General features: G+C 40.9%; 1 long non-coding RNA gene across 1 annotated transcript; it reads right to left on the bottom strand.

Annotated features, from left to right (window-relative positions):
• Positions 1-3,500: 3,500 nt before the first annotated feature.
• On the bottom strand, positions 3,501-13,276 carry LOC117745334. The gene is made up of 4 exons (XR_004611226.1): positions 11,826-13,276; positions 9,518-9,706; positions 9,011-9,157; positions 3,501-4,987 (listed from the first exon to the last, which is right to left on the bottom strand). It is a non-coding gene; the product is annotated as an uncharacterized LOC117745334 (long non-coding RNA).
• Positions 13,277-18,107: the final 4,831 nt, after the last annotated feature.

The following is an 18,107-nucleotide window of genomic DNA, read 5'->3' as shown; positions in this document are numbered from 1 at the left end:
TAAATGGGGCTTTCATATTTAAGTTTCTTATTTCTATTATTATTGTACATTTCTGCTCATTGCACAACAATGCCTTTATTGTTTATGTTCACTGTCAGTATCTATAAGCCTGCTTTGGTCATGTGAGGTAAACTGGTTCATTTATCTATAAAAACAAGGCATTTCTAGTTCTACTTTAATACTCATCAGCTTCTCTGGTCTCCAGTCTTCCCCCTGTCTTGTTATTTCTCCTGTTTCTCTCCCGCTCTCTTCCTGGTTGGTCATTGTATTAGCTGCCTCTGCTGTGACCTCACCATGGTGACGTGTAATCCAGATCAACCTGCCCTCTTATTCCGCCAGATATGGAAGGGATTAGAGATTATGACTATCCTTTTAATAGAATTTGACGTGTGGGTAATTAACTGCGTCCACCAGCGTCGCATGTCCTGTGATTCATTCCCAAAGACAATAATATACACAAACTCAAGCACTTGTTGTTGTTGGCTGCCTCTAAAACTACCCGATACAAGCTTGACCTCAAACTTAATCTAAACCTAACCATCATTTTAACCAGATTTATAAATCTATAAAATCCACTTGCATAACAATTCCACAAGTTAAACAATATAAATCTTTATCTCAAACCCTTTGTCCTCCATACATTCTATTGTTGTCCCCATGCAATACTCTTTTTTTATCTGCTGCATTTATTCTATCACTTTGCAGTTTTACAAACAGGAAAATGGAATAATCAAAATTTGCTCAAGACAAAGTAAATCCCATATTGACTTTGAAGTTTGCTTCACATTTCTCTCTCTTTTTTTTTAGGGTAAAGTTCATTCTGACTGAGTTCCACGCTAAGCTGCCAAGCAAAAACATATTGGATGAATGGTGAGTGCATCTTTAGAATCACTATTTCCTGCCAGACAAATTTAATTGTACAAATCAAATGAATTCTTTGTGTTCTAAAACTTATTATTGCAATGACAGGTTGAATGTCTGTTGCTCTGTAAACCTCTGCAGGCTTGTCATTAAATGTTCCTCTGTAGTGCATCTTGTGACAGTTGTTGGAGCACAGCTGTAGTACATATACAGTGGTGGAGCATCTCGATACTTCTGTACAGAGCTGCTGGTGGACACTCTGAACTCTGGCTTATCACAAAGCAGAAGTGAAAAGTGATTGTGTCAGTTTGAATGAGCTCTCTATGTCTACGGCCAAGGCACCAGCACTCAGCACTCTGGTGACATTGGAGAAAGAGGAAATCAGAGAAACAGAGGAAGGCTTTTATCTTCAAGTCACCAAATCTGCTTCAACTGTACGTCAGAGTGCAAGCAAGGACGGGAGGGGGTGGAGGTGCGGGGGAGAGGATTGCTGGCGCAATGGCAGGGTGCTCAATGGTTGCATTCTCTTTTTCTGTGGCTCCACACACACACTCGCACATGCGCACACACACACACACACACACACACACACACACACACACACACACACACACACACACACACACACACGCACACACACAGCTACACCAGGGGGATTCCCCCGGGAGTACCCAAGTGAAGTAATACAACCCATCACTGCCTTATCACACCAGTGCCCAAAGACAGGAGAGCAGAGTGTAGAGAGGTGTTCCATGAGCCACGGCACAGGAGGTGTACTGTATATCACTCAGGGATTGCGGTCCATTATGTGATGTTATCGTGATGTGTTACACTTTTTTTACGTGTGTGTGTGTCTCGACTGAGAGAGAGAACGGTAATACGCAGCAGCTTGTGATGTTCTGTAGTTTCCCTCGCTTGTTTGATGGCAGATTTATCACTTCTCTTATTATTACCCTGCAATGAAATGTAACAGCATGATTCATAGCCTTGTGTACATTTTGGAGAGTGTGTGGCAGTGGCAGTAAAACCCAGCCCCTTTTTTTGGCAGCACACATATCTGTGGTCTATTGTGCATGCGTTCATGTGTTTCTGTGCAGTATGAGGCCTCCACCGGACATCCGTATGTCTCCTCAAGGATTGAGCATTAGTTTGCACGGTTACAAAGACATACTGTATGTCTATTATATACATATATCCTTCTGCCTTTACGCTGTCCACACCATCTAATATGCACATGTGTGGAGTCAGGGGAGTAGACATGGCGGCTTGTTCTTATCAGGGTCTTTATGTGTGTGACTCTCTTTGCATCAGTTAAGAAATATTATAGGCAGAAATATCATTTTAATGATATGAATAAGTGAATTAACATTTAACTTTTGAGGTTGAATAGAAACTTTGTATTATTATTCTCATGACATAAAACTGCTTATCAGTACAACTGTCTTGACTCCTTTTTAATAAGTACTATGTATTGATAGCTTGTCTACACCCTTCTGGGTATACTCCCAGACAAAGCAGATATCTCCATTATTAGCCAGTCTGCAGTTATGTGCTGGGGCAGAACAGTTGACAGTCACAGACAGTATTTAACCGAATGGGTGACAGAAGTCGTTCCATGTTTAATGAGCTGCTGCAGCAACAGGAGATTGGTAATTACCAGAGAGAGAGCGGTATTGTGGATTGATGGGGATACCAGTCATGTCACACAAAGGATCAGACAGACAGCAAGTCTTTTAATTTTCATATTGGATTCAAAACATGTATGTTCATGCATGATTTTGTGATATCGCATTCAGTTTGGAAGCCAATTGTGGTCCAACATGCTACCTGCGATTTGGGGAAAACCATATCAGACACAAATTATTATTCCAAACAAAGTATTTTTTATATTTCTTAAACCTCTGAGGGGGATATTTAAACCCATGATGCTTTTAGTTTCCATGTTGTGAACCTCTGTCTGGCACATACAGTAGATATTGAGCAATCTCCGAATTGAGTCATTGCATCATACAACACATTTTGAGGACAGGTATTACTGTTTTTTCATTTTTTGTATTATATATCTATCTGTCTTTCAATAATGATCCTGTGTCTGTGGTCACGCAAGTCATCTTGCATTAAAAAAGAAAAATCTTACGTATCAATACCGTTGCGCCTTCCAATCAGATATAACCACTCACTTGTTATGTAAGGTCACTGAAAAGACCTAATTATCACTACTAAGCTTACAACTTAACTACCAGTGGTGAATTTAAGTGTGTGTTGGTGGGATTTGTAAGATAGTTTGTGGAAATATGTGAGCTGTGGGCGTATGAGTCACCTTCATGTAGGCGGTTGTTTAAAGGCCATTTTCTAGATGTCAGAAACAGGAACATGTATTAGTGTATATGTGTGTGCAGTGTGTGTGATGTGCGTCTGTCATTTGAGTTTAAAAATCGTAGAATTCCCCCTCTTAGAGTGTTTAGATGGCGATACCAGACAACAACCAGGCAGAATCTCCTCGCAGCAAGTGATGGGGGATTACCTAAATATTTGCATGCAGTCTACAAATATACTTAATAGAAAACATGCCGCAGAGGGCCGGCAATAATACCGTGGATGCTATTTTTATAGTTTGGACATTTTGTCTGAATGCAAAAGTTTGTATATGTATTTGAGTATTTGAGTGTGTGTGAGAAACAGTTGCCCTTTAGTTAATCCCATCTGGGATCTGCTTTGATAAGACACTTGCCACCTGCTGAAAACCCTGCACACCTCCATTTGTTTCACCTCTGCTTATCCCATTCCCACAAGTTCAACCCAGGTACCTGCCTGACAGTTTATAATTGCAGTTCAGGACTTTGTATCAAGGAGTGATGACATTTTGGTGGCTGAGTCAGTGTCTTCGTCGCCCTTCAGATATTCAACACTTGAGCAGCATGTGTGTGTGTGTGTTTGTGTGTGTGTATTCTGTGATTTTTAATCTGCGTACAGGGTCTAAATATGTGCTCGGTGTTTGACGCTTTGCTGTGGCTCAGAGTCTTGTCATTCTGGGTCACACACTGACCACATGGGCATGTGCACGGGTAGACAGGCGCACACACACACACACACACACACACACACACACACACACACACACACACACACTTACAGATAAACAAGTGGTTGCATTTCTGCATGAGTCACAGTCGTGGGCAGAGGTGGAAAGTTTCCTTTTTTGGGCTATTCACCCCTGCTGACACTTTTTATACTTCCTTGAAGTATCTGATGTGCTTGTTAATGCTGTGAACTTGTAGTGGACAGTGGTTTCAGGTCATACCTGCTGAAAATACAGACACCCTGACTAATTTCCCTCCTTTTCTATTTGCTCATCAACAGAAACACACATCATATCCTGTATACATCATATATTATCACGCTGTTTTATTTTTATTTATTTTTATGAAAAAAAAGCAACACAAGAGAATATTGCTTAAAATAGTACTACTTCTTAATTATAATACCACCATTACTGTTACTACTACTCCTACTGAAACAGTTACTACTATTTTTGTGATAATATTCTTGCTGGCGTGATGTGTCCTCGTCTTACTCTGCTACAATACTTTAAAATGGCAGCATTTATGTTTCATATGTAATGTCATTACAGGTGAATATTTAATAATGATACAAACTACTTTTGCTGCTTATTTTCACAACAGAAAAGTGGATACATGTCATGTACAGTTTAAGTTGTTTGTGCATTTTACATAGAGCTGCAACAATTTAATTAGTTGATCAAAAGGAATATATTTGTCACCTAGTCTAATAATTGAGCTACGGTTTCAGTCATTTATCAAGCAAATTAAATCATTGCTGGTTCCAGCTTCTCTAACATGAAGATTTGCTTGTTTTTTTTTAAATCATAAATGATAGTAAGTTAAATAATGTTTGTCTTTGGGCTGTTGGTTGCAGTATAGTTAACATTTTTGATGGGGGGGAAAATGAAATAACAAAACTGGCTTTTCTCCAATTATCTCCACTGAGGTGCCCTTGAGCAAGGCATTGCTCCTTCAACTGCTCCAGTTTAGCGGCTCCAGTGGCTCGGCCATCGGATCAGATTGCGGTTGTACTGGGCCGCCTCCAGGTGTGATAGTGTGTCACCCTGTGAACAAGGTGTTTGTGAAAGAAACTTGATCAATGAAAGGTTAAAGACATTTCTTTGCAGTATTATACCATGTTTTTTGCTCAAGAGATTACATCATCACAGTATATGTTGATGTTTGCATATTAATTGTCAGCTGTTTCAAATCTCAGAGCTGGTTGATTTTGCGCTTTAAAAAAAAAAAATAAGTTTATGCTTTATAAACTTCAGGCATGTGCAGCAGAACATAAAGAGAGGGAACAACACATTTGTCTGGGAGGAACCTGTCTGATCATGTCTTTGCCTCTGACTGTCTGTGAGTGTGCACAGTTGTATGTGTGCGTGGGTGTTGCGTGATCATGTAATAAAAAAAACATTGCATGTTTGTTTATGAGTTGACTCACTAAGTTTCAGGAATTTCAAACCCATTAACCTTTGGTTTGGGACTCACCTGGTAAAATAAAGGTTCTAAGTGCTAACAGATGACTCTAAGGTTTGAATCTTTAATAATATTTCACACCTGTAAATTGAACCCTGAGGACATTGATCCAGTGAAACCTCACTTTCACTAATGAGGCTGCGGTGGATGTAAAAAATAAATAAAAAATAATCAATCATTTCATGAAGAGTTGATATTCCCTCATATTTGCCACAACATATTCTCCAGGTAATCATCACAAGTCGGATTCAGTATGTTTTTACAGTGTGAAACATATTCCAGTCAAAACCAGAAACAAAACAACAGTTTCACTTCTTATTTTAGCCTAATTTTGAGAGCTGCTGGTCTTTCAGGTTTTCAAGATGAAGAACTAAAATATAACTTGTTTGGATAAATGTTCTCAAACATATTTAAGTATTGTACAAACGTAACATACCACTTCTCTCACTTTGAAATAGTTTTTGACAATACCAGATAATGTATGTGTGCTTGCAATACACATTTTGACTTTGATTTCGACCTCAACTACACACCTGTGAAGTTTAGTGACTGCGTCTTGCACGGCTGTGACACCATTGTGGTGACAACACCTGTCAACAGACTTATAAACATCTTGCAAAGTGCTCAAAACTGCCTCAGTGGTAGTTCCTGCTAAAGTCGGTGTCTTCATGACCACAATTTTGACGAGGTGAAAACTATACTAGCCTTGCTGTAGTTGCTGATGATAAAACTATATGGTTATGTGCAGGAGAAAAAGGGAGCAAAGAGTCATACTGTGTACACATCTTCTCCAGAACTATAATACATTGTTTGAATAAAAGGTAAAACGTTGTCTATTTCCTGATTCCCACCGTATTTATTTATTTAATTATAGTTAACATGTAACACATAATGATACAGTGTATACATTTTTCTACGTAAAGCGACACCGTAGCAGGTTAGACACGTTGTTCAGTTTATTCATTAGTGACCTTGAGTAACCTCATGCAGTCATCTCCAACGATGTCCTCTTGTAAGTTTTAAGTTGCAATCTTGAAGATTTTCATTGAAATTAATGTCTGTTAAGTCTCTATTTATGAAGAAGGGAACATTAATGATTGAGCCTATGGGACGCTGATGAAGGTATTGCTATATTTATATATTTACAATATTACAAACTGGGCTATCCATGGTATACACACACAAAAAATGAATGAATTCTGAAAAACAGCCCAGGACTGCTAAACTCTTGAGCAACAATTCCACTGTTTTCCCTCAAATCTAAATTATAAATCAACTTGGACTGAAAGGATTAACACTTTATATATTTCCATATTTAGTTATTCCTTGTTGGGTATCGTGTTTGTCCTTTAACTTAATCCTGTTTTTTTAAAGACACTAAAAGTCAACGTGCTACAACGTGACAACAGCGGCGGTTTCTTTGTGAATAACGTCTTGTGGGTTGCACAAGAGGATTCCTTGATCCTTGACCTTCTATTCTAAAAAGTTAACCATTATGATTCACTACATCTCAAATCTGACAATTACATTTCCTCTCCTTCTCACGATACCCGCAGTTCAACAATGACCTGGCTACGGGAATATATGCAACCTGGCATATAATGGATAGTACGTGGGCACTAGTAATAAAACCCAACAACCTATTGGCGCCATTGTGATTCCCAGAAGCCATGAGTGCAGAGCGAGAGACACTCCCAGAAAGTAAAGATTTCCTCTGATGAGAGTGGAGTATCACAACGTCTCCCCTGATGTTCGGCTAGCTGCATACCTGAAGAGCAAGTATTCACGCGTGCCGCTCCCCATTACTGGAAGTGTTGACAACATTTGTAACATAATATGTTGATGATGCAAGACATTCAGAGGGAGTTCCAACATCTGACTATCATTTTCAGGAATATTGGTAATCAAAAATCTGTTTCACTGTTCGTAAGTCTACATCCAAACGCCCACCTGCTTGTGTAATGACAGTCTTCGAGTAATTACAGAGGAACGTTTTGTTTTGCATTATTTGAAGATGCTCCCAGTGTCCTCCCTCACACACATCCTGAAATGACCACATAATAGAGCTCCAACCGGGCTGGTGGTTTTGGAGGCTTATGGTTCTGCCAAGTCTGAGACCACCAAGGTCCTGCTTTCTCAGTTCTACACAGCCTATGTCATGCCCACTGCAATCTGACTGCACTGATATCCAGATGGGATTGCAATCCTGAGATCTACAGTTTGAAGCCACTTGGAAGTGTGCGTGCAACCATGATTCAAACCCTGTTCATAACTATTTGGTTGATATAACCTTCTGTTGTAGTTTTATAACATTATAATGTATTTAAAAGGGAAATTGACAGAAGTGCTCAGCTATGGGATGTCTATAGAATCAGCTGCTCTTCATATGGTAAATAAACAACCCCTCTCAAGTGTTCAAATCTTTTTTTTTTTATCCTAGCATTAAAACCTTTTGGAACAAATATTTTTTTGGAACAAATATTTTCAAATATATATATAACAAAATTGCTGTAAACTAATGTAAGCAAGATGTCAACTAATCAAAGCAGCAGAGGCCGAAGTCTAAAATTCCCATGCAACTCAGTTGGGTGATGATCTGATAGCATCATGAGGTTTATTTTTTCCAAACTTTAAAGCTGAGCCACAGATGTTAGCTGCAGAGAACTTCATTGTAATATTACTGTAGTCTGCAAGTGTGTCGATGTGTATATGTGAATTATCTGTGATGGTGACGGCAGCTTTAGCTCGGGTTCCTGGGTCGAGGGAGACTCTTCCCTACCCTCTCTGTTCATCTGCTTACTCACCGGATGTGATTCACCTAACTTACTCTGTCAGAGAGAGGGTTCTGTTGGCTAAATGTTTGCTCAGTAATGTTGTGTAGTGTTTGGAAAGTTGTGTGCTTGTTAGATAAATAACTTCATTTGAACCTCAGTCTGGCTGGCTGCTGTGCTGCTTTGAAATCCTCATCCAATAAGTGGCTGAGGGGTCATTAGAAAAAAGAGTGACGTTATTGTTTTAGATTACATCGTGACTGCAGATAATGCACCGTTTTGATTGGCCGGTCAGTGTGCCTGGCTCTAATGTGGTGGTGGCCTTTATAATCGTAATCGTCTACGACTTCTCCCACATGTTGTTGAGGAATATTTATTGATTGAAATGCTGTCCCAGAATAAGACAAAAAACATACTTAACATGATGCACATGCTTTGATTGCTGTAAAGTGGCTGCATTGTCAGATGGATTATTTAATTCAACCCATGCAGTTATGACAAATAAAGTACTGTGTCAACTGGTATTTTTTGGTAAGAGCACAGATTGTCATGGATTGTTCATTAATCAAAGGTGTACAGCACACCCTGATAGGCATTATGTGTCTACTTGAGGTCTAAATAACGTATTATTACAAAATAATAATAATAATAATAATAATAATAATAATAATAATAATAATAATAATAATAATAATAATAATAATGCATCCTTTATTGATCCCAGAGTGGGGAAATTATCTTCACTCCATATATATTCATATTGCTTCTCATAATACATTTGCAATGCCATTTAAAAAAAACACTTTTGAATGGACTGAAATCTATCCAACATACCAGTCTGGAACAGCGTCTAAAAGCCTTTTTAAGCATGTTTCTCTGATTCACGCTCTCTTGTGTTTCTTGGTGGGTTGTCACTTTATTTTAGTTCTTCTTGGTCGTCATTGAGAATGTGTCTCGAGTCACAAACGTTCCCATGTGCTTCTGAAAACAGGAAGATTCTTCTCAAAATATTGCTCCTCAGCACCGACGATGGCATAAAACACCACAGGGTACATTTGATTAACTTTTTTATTCATAAATATTTTGTCTGAACACGGCATCATACGGCCGAGAGGCTGCTCTTGAAGACTCTCAGACAGTTGCCAGACCAGACTCGGGTCAACGGCAGGTCTTGACTTCAGACTGACCCACTTAGCCAATGCCAGCCGCCCCCTCCTCCTCCCCCACAACGCCTTCACCAAAACTGTCTCTGTTCCACTCTCCTCTCCCCTTACTCTTTGTTCCTCTCTTGCTGTCTCCGAGTATGCCCTCCTCTCTCTGCTGGCCTCTCTTTAAACTCACCACTCAGTCCTTCCTTCTGCTCTGTCTTTCCTCTTCCCCTCTCCTCTTTCCCTCCTTGTGTTCCTTCGCTTCATGAGAGGGAACTTCCACTGCAGCTTCTATCCAGGAACAGGCTTCCACTGTGGAAACACAGCTACACAATGCTGCTCAGGTTCGCTTTCCACACCGAGCAGGGGAGGGGGAGCTGGGCTTTATGTCACACACACGCACACACACGCACACACACGCACACACACGCACACACACACACACACACACCTCGCTAATTAATTACTTTAATCTTATGGGTGCATCATATCCTTTTTCTTGTTGCCTGTACAAGTAATTTCTAAAAGCATCTGGCATCATCTGATTTTACAGACATTAGAGAAAGATCCCTTTTTATCTCACCGTCCATCATTAGCAGCACTCCTATTCAAATTATACTCTAACATCCAGTGGACATCTGAAGCGAGGGCATTATGCAAAGCATAGGTCTATATCGGACTGTGTGCATGTTATTTTTGATCTTCTCCTGAAAGGCACCTGCTATAATTGGATACTTATCAGCATTAACGGATTAACAAGACACGTATGTATCAGCACAACACACACATATACACACACACACACACACACACAAGACATTGCGTGTGTGTGTGTGTGTGTGTGTGTGTATACAGGCATATATGCCTGTCAAAGAGGTCTTTCCATACTCATGATATTCCTTTTCCCCATGAACATTATCTGGTCTTTATATAAGGAATGCCTGTTACTTATATAATTGTTGTCGCTTTACGTTTGTGTGTGTATCTGTAAAGCTTGTGGAACTACAATTGTGTGATTGTATGTGAGTGTATGTGTCTGTGACGCCTTGGAAGCTCTCCTGGCCACGGCTATGGAAATGCTCCACTGCCCCACTCTGCTCAGTGGGGACAGTGGGGGAGAGGCATAGGGATACATGGAGAGAGAGGGCTCTGATGGTTGGATGAAGAAGAGGAACTGGTAAACTGTGGAACTGCCAGAAACAACAGTGGCTAAATGAGACGGGGAAGGTTGTGCGTACTTCAATCTTTTGTAAACCAGAGCCCCTCTGTTTTACTTGAGTGCAGTTTTTAACTTGATGTGTTCGGCTTATGTCATGTTGGTTCACTTTGTTTCTTGCTTTTTGTTTTGTGACTGTTGAAGCATGCGCACAGTGCCCCATGGTGTTGTCAAAACAAGCAAATCAGACTTCAAATATTCTTTTTAAATAGCTATATACTGTCAGATATGAGTTTTATTGGTCGTTCCATTACTTTGGTCCAGACTGATATAATATTTCAACAACCATTTGATGGATTGGCATGACTTTTGGTACAGATTTTCATAGTGCCCACAGGATGAGTCCTAATAACTCTGACTTGTCATCTAGTGCAACCCATCAGATCAACATTTCAATCTGTCCAGTACTTTTGTACATGACTGTGAAATGAACGACATTCCCTCAGCTGTACTTTGTGTTTAGTGCTAATTAGCAAATGTAGATATCCTACTAACAGGAGATACTAAGATGGTAAACAAGAAACATGTTAGCATGTTAGCATGCTGATGTTAGCATGAAGCTCAAAGCACTATACAGCCTCACAGAGTCTTTGTGTTGGTAATATACACTTCGAAATGGCAGTTTTGTTATAGCTCGATGCTGCTTTGTGTACACTAGAGGACAGTTTGTTATATTAAAATAGACCATTAAAAAAAAAATGTATTCTGAAGGTCTCACAATTGATCGTATCAACACATCTTGTCTTTGTGAAACTTAGATTGTTACATTTCAAATAAAAAAATATATAATATATTCATATTATTATGTATTATTCTATAATTGTCAGTGTGTTTACATTATCTACTGTACAACATTTGCTTAAAGTCTTGTGGCATGTCATATGACAGCGCCCCACTGGCATGCAAATAAAATGTTTCGTGGGGTATTTTCAAAGTCACAAATTCATATTTCAGCGTAGTGTATTTCTTTGTGTTCAGGAATACATTTTTTACTTCTGTATGAGAGGGGCTGTCCTTACTTTGCAAATGGGAAGTCCCATTTTGATCTGTTTCCTGTTACATATTTGCATGCTGGGTGCAGGCTGTAATAGTATGTGCTGCAACAACCTGCCTGATTGAGTGCTTATCTGCCCCTCTGCATGACACTAATATACCAATAGCTGTCAGAGAGTCTGCGCTGTGCCTCTTGCAAGTTTTTTCTTTTGTTTCCCATTGTACATTAGATATGAATTCATACTGAGAGGCAGTATGTGTGTGTGTGTGTGTAGATGAGTTTGTGTCTTACTTGTAGTGGAAACTCTTTGGGAATCTTTGCCATGGAATGTCTGGGCAGGATTCCCTCTTTTCCCCAGCGGAGCGGACTATTCACACACGACTATCTGAATGCAACATGAACACGTAGCACAGCAAAGCATGGAAACACATTGTCCATTTGTGTGGGCTTGACCTCATTGCACAGTTCATGAGATCTGTGCTTTTGGCTACTCAGTCCAACATGTTATTTCCAGGAGGATTTGTTACCAAATCACTAAAACATAAACTACCTCTATCTGTCCGTTAAGTCTGCTTTCCATTTGCTATCTGACTTCTGGCTTCTTTGCTCTCCCTTCACTGGTTTAGTTTGACCTTGTGACTCATCTCTCCCATGCTGACCACACCAGTGCTGTCGATCCTATACAGACGCAGTGCTGACCTAGACTCTCATACAGCACATGCATGCCAACACACACTGTTGCGTCACTCTCCTCTGATGTGGCTTGTAACTACGAGACAGTTGTTCCTGCTTAGCTCTGACATCATGTCAGCCATGATGTCAGAGCTTTGTTGTGTGTGATTGGCTGACGTCTAAGTGCGTCCTGTGTATGTGGGAGATACCATGTGGGCAACGGTCGCTCGCTGTGCCACAGAGAGTTGTGGTCAAACAGTAGGACATTTACGTCTTTCTTGTGGCCGCAGTGTAACAATGTGCGACATGGGGGCAAGTTACACGTCTTCAGATACACCCAGAACTAATCCAGGCATGTGTGTGATTGCACTTTAGAGTTTAACCGTAAAGTTTAATTATGCTTGGTATCAGGTTCATAGGACATCAGAGTAGACATTTTTGGAGCTGACCTAACATGGACCAAAGGAAAAATAAAATTAACCCAACACGCACACATTTGTTTAAAAATAAAGAGACACAATCTGGAAGGGAGCCAAAGAAAGTCTGGCTTCTGAGGATAATTAGATCCAATCCAAATATTGGTGGATATTGGTGAAAAAATAGTAAAGTGATAGTGAGTCCATTTGGATCCACTAGATATATTGACACACAGGCCCAAGACCTGTGATAATACAATGCTTGTAACCTTTGGTAATACAATGCTTTAATCTCCATTACTAGGAACCAATTGGACCAGTAAAAACCTCCAATTCCTATCCGAAGGTTTATATTAAAGGCAGTTTTAATATCATCAGTCGCAGATGGTGTGCAGCAGGAGCTATTTTGACAAAAAGCTTGTTTTCTGGGTCAGGCATTTGTGTGAAACATACAAAAAATAGACAAAAGTGTGTCATTCACTTATTGAAGAAATATTCCATTGCACTGGATTAAAATTGTGCTTCAGTGTGTGTGTCCAGTCATGGTCACCATGGTGAAGTCCTACAAAAAAATCGTCATGACAACTCAAGCCATCGACAGCCATGTTGTAAGCCAAAACACGTAACTGTCTCCTACGCATCAACACCATTCACACATGCACTCATGCAAACGCTTGGCCACACACACACACACACGCACACACACACACACACACACACACACACACAACAAAGACGCCTACACGCACAACGACGTATATGCCAGATTCAAGTGACAAAATAGAGTTACTTGTTGATGAGATAAAATGTGTGTGTTGTTTACTGCCCAGACTGATGTAAGACATGAGAGGTTGACAAACTGAAAGATAGTGATTCTGAAATATTTTCACATGGATAAGGTTGATCATGTGTGTCTTTGAGAGAGAAGCACTGGCAGCGGGTGCCCGGAGGTGATTCCACCCCTGGGGCTCTCACCACCAGCGCACCCCAGTCACCTCTAAACACACACACACACACACATTCACACACCCTGCCCCAGGAGCGCACACTGCTTGATGTTCGAGACGGAAGCCCCCATCATTGGAAGCCTCCAATTTCCGGCCCATCTCAAATCTTCCCTTCCTGTCAAAAATACTGGAACGCGTCGTCGCTACACAACTCAAAACCCACCTAATTTCCAACAATCTGTTCAAGCCATTTCAATCTGGTTTCCGCTCACAGCACAGCACCGAAACAGCCCTTCTCAAAGTCACCAATGACCTCCTCCTCTCCTCAGACTCTGGCCACCTCAACATTCTCCTTCTCCTGGATCTCACTGCAGCATTCGACACCATCAACCACAACATCCTTCTCTCCCGCCTCGAATCGTCCCTCAACATCACCGGAACTGCTCTCTCCTGGCTCAAATCATATCTATCAAACAGACAACAATTCATCAGCATCAACAACTGCACCTCCTCCACTGCTCCTCTGTCTCAGGGCGTCCCCCAGGGTTCGGTGCTTGGTCCTCTTCTGTTCATCCTCTACCTGCTCCCTCTTGGTAACATCATACGTCATCACGGTCTCCTCTTCCACTGCTACGCTGATGATGTCCAGCTCTACATCTCCACAAAGGCCATTACCACTACTACTCACTCCACTCTGACCAACTACCTCACTGACATTAAATCATGGATGCAAACCAATTTTCTCAAACTCAACTGTGATAAATCGGATATGATCATCATCGGCCCCAAATCTCTCACCAAAACCAGTCACAACTTCTGCCACAGCATTGACAACTCCACTCTGTCTCCCTCCCCTCACATCCGCAACCTCAGAGTCATGTTTGACAGCAACCTCTCATTTGAGCATCACATCAAACAAATCACCAGAACCTCCTTCTTCCACCTAAAAAACACCGCCCGTCTCCGCCCATCACTTTCCTCATCTGCTGCTGAAACTTTAATCCACGCCTTCATCACCTCCAGAATTGACTATTGCAATAGTATTCTTTATGGCACATCTTCCAAAATCCTAAACAAACTCCAATACATCCAGAACTCTGCTGCTTGTCTGCTCACCCACACCCGTTCCCGTGATCACATCACCCCTGTTCTCCAGAGCCTTCACTGGCTCCCTGTCCCACAACGGATCCAATACAAAATCCTTCTCCTCACTCACAAAGCCCTCCATAATCAGGCCCCCTCCTACCTCACCGACCTGCTCCACCACCACACTCCATCCCGTCGGCTCCGCTCCTCTGGTGCCGATCTCCTGTCCATCCCACATAGGACCAAGCACCGGACGTGGGGTGACAGAGCCTTCTCTATATCTGCCCCCTCCCTCTGGAACTCTCTCCCCAAACTCATCCGGGACTGCACTGATCTTTCCTTATTCAAATCGCAAATCAAAACCCACCTGTTCAGAACTGCTTTTAATGTGTGATTGTTTGTTTTTGTTTTCTTATCAGGGTCCGAGCGACTCAGAAAGTCCCTATTTATTTGTTTTATTTGTTTTACCTGTATTTTAGCTATTCTTATTTATTTTTAGCTTTTAGGATGTTTTAATTATGTGAAGTGTCCATTCCTGTATCTGACCCATTTTCCTGTGTACACTGTGGACGCTGGTGAGCTGCCCTACCACCCACCCCTCCTTGTTTCCACTGGGGTGGAAAACACTACTGGAGTGGGAAAAAGAGGAGAGTGGGAGGACAGGGGTAGTGGAAGATGAGCTTAAGGGGGGAGGAAAGTATCAGGGTGACTGAGTGCGTCCATAAACCCCCCCAGAGGTAACCTGCAGGGTTGTGGTAAGTGCGTGAGCGTGTTTTTATGTGTGTTTGTTGTGGAAGGTTAGAGTTCGTTCTAAAAATGCAATTCTGCATCAAAAACATCCTCCATCTTCCGTTCTTTCTCCCATGCTATGATGTCCTGCACCCAGAACATCAGAAACTATTTAGGTTTTTCTCATGTTCCTTACTTCTACTGGTATGTTTAGTTGTGTTTTAGTGTTTTAGTATTTGCTGTATGTCGACACCCTTCTCTCTAAAATATAGAATATGCATAAAATCCCCCCACAAAACCGAGGTCAAGATTTTCCTACTGTTACCTCCTAGTACCTTTACAGGTTGAGCTCCAACAATGATGAATCCTTAATTGTACTTCATGCAACTATAGTTTCTCTTAGTTATGATGAATGATACTGATGAATGCCAATTTCTACCAAACTCCACAACCCCATTTTGTATTCAATGTTTCCTGTTCAAAGCTGAAATACTTGGGTGATGTTATTTAAGTTATTTCTTAGACTTGCCGAAGCTCCCCCACCAGCCACAGGAGACATTACACAGCTGTATTCACAGGCTGAATATTACTACACATCTGTACACAGATCTCCAGCCATTGTTTCCACTCATTTCATTACACTATAAACATCTTCTTGAAAAGACTTGAACGTTGTTGAGACATGTGATCCATCATGACGAACACTGAGTTATCTTTATTGTTTTGTCATCCTCATGGGGTTATGCAACTTTGAAACAGAACCATTCGGAAAACTCCTTGTTTGTTGGCATTGAAACGCTTATGAGGAACTCCAACTTCCGACATGAGGTGTCATGTAATGAGAGAAACTACAGTATCACACTTGTATCATATTTTAAATTACGTCCATATTTCCTTATTGCTTCCTGATTCCGCTGGTTTTGATTTCTCCTGAAAACATTCACACGTTACTTGTATGTAGTAAGTGTGGATCGTCTATCTTAAAATAAATGAAAAGCAGGAAACCAATCTAAAAAACATATGATATGCCCTCTTCAACAATATAAAGACCATGTGTTTTGTAGATGAAGGCTTAAAACATGGCGTGGTCCTTTTGCCAGTACTAGTTTGTGATTATTTAATGTATTGCTTTAGAATAACAAGGCAGCATCCTGTGTGTTACTGTACTGATTCTTCCAACACAAGCATTAAGTGGGCCTGGTTTAAACTGTAATACTGGGATGGTTTTCTCTGAACCCGATGGTCACAGAGAGAGCTGGGTTTGTGGTCCAGTGATCAAGGTAGTGACACCGTCGCCCACTCGAGTCTCACTTGCTGGTTTCATCCTGTTACCATGTGATTTAAATGGAAGTGAAAACACCCACTCTGTCTTCAGGGCCATGACAATCATGTGACATCAGTATTGCAATGACACAGCTTTATTATCACCTGGTAGAAGCAGCTAATTTCTGCTGATTAGTTGGTTAGGTGGTTAGGTAGTAATGATTTGATCCTGTGTGCAGGTGTGTCTGCGCATGTGAAAGAAAGTTTCTTCTGAGCCGTGGATGTTTGTTTAGCTGCAAATCTTCATATTGTTAGAGGATCATTACTCACCAGTGATTATTGCATTTCTTTTTTTATTAACTACTTCTACACTCTCGTGCACAGCTCTAAGACTGTTGGTGTTTGTGGCAAGGAAGTGTACACTTTCACCTGTTTTTGCTTCTCTATGTGTGTGTGAGTGTCTGTATTTTGTGTATTTGCTAATCTAGAGGTCAGATGGACACTTCCGCTCTATTCTAAAAATGTACCTTCCATTGCAGCTTGCATCACTTCCTCTTTCTCATGCATGCACTCACACACATTACATGTAACTTAACGGCGCTTACCAAATTTCCTTATCTGGTATTGCGTGGTAACCATGATGTGATGATGCGTGTGCGTTTGATTGTGCGTGTGTTTGTGAGTGGAAAGTGGTTTGGCGCAATGGCACATTGTGTGGGCTGGGAAACAGCTGGTGGCTCCAATTAACACGCATGGATGCATCGAGTCCTGCATTACAAAGTGTTACTCTAAACAGGATGTACATCATGATTATATATATATATATATATATATATATATATATATATATATATATATATATATATATATATACCGTCTGTGTGTTTGTTTATGTGTCATTGTGTGTGTGACTTACTTACTGAGAAAAGATTGAGAGTTGGAAAGTGGTGTCTCACCACGTGACGTAGGTTTCTGGGTGTTTTCCGAACCAAAGGAGTGGAACCAGCAGTGACGAGGATGTGATGTCATCGTCAGGCTTTTTCTCTCGCTCTAACTGCGGCCCCACGTCTCACACTTACTCTTTTGTTGCTTACTTTTTATCTGTGTCTATATTTCCGTCTCTCTTTGTGTCTGTCTCCATGCAGAATCATTGTGCACTTTTTTGTCTGTTTGTATTCATCTCTTGCTTTTCCTCTCGTTGCACGGTAAGAGAGTAGGCGTTTGCTGGCAGTTTTTTTTATTTTTATGAATGGGATGTGTTGTTTACTCTCATATAGAGCTATTTCTGTCAGCGCTGATGATGAACACATACAGTGTAACTTCCTCCTCTCTCGCCCAGCTTCCTCTCATTGGCTAATTAGGCTGTGCGTCTTTGAGGTAGTTGTGAAAGTATTTGTTTATAGTAAAATCAGATTCTCCAACCTTAACCAACACACACTTTGTTTGGTCCAGCAACAAAT

This window comes from Cyclopterus lumpus, chromosome 16, assembly GCF_009769545.1.
Source record: "Cyclopterus lumpus isolate fCycLum1 chromosome 16, fCycLum1.pri, whole genome shotgun sequence".
In the NCBI taxonomy this organism is placed as follows: Eukaryota; Metazoa; Chordata; class Actinopteri; order Perciformes; family Cyclopteridae; genus Cyclopterus; species Cyclopterus lumpus.
This window is presented reverse-complemented; position numbering and strand designations above follow the sequence as displayed.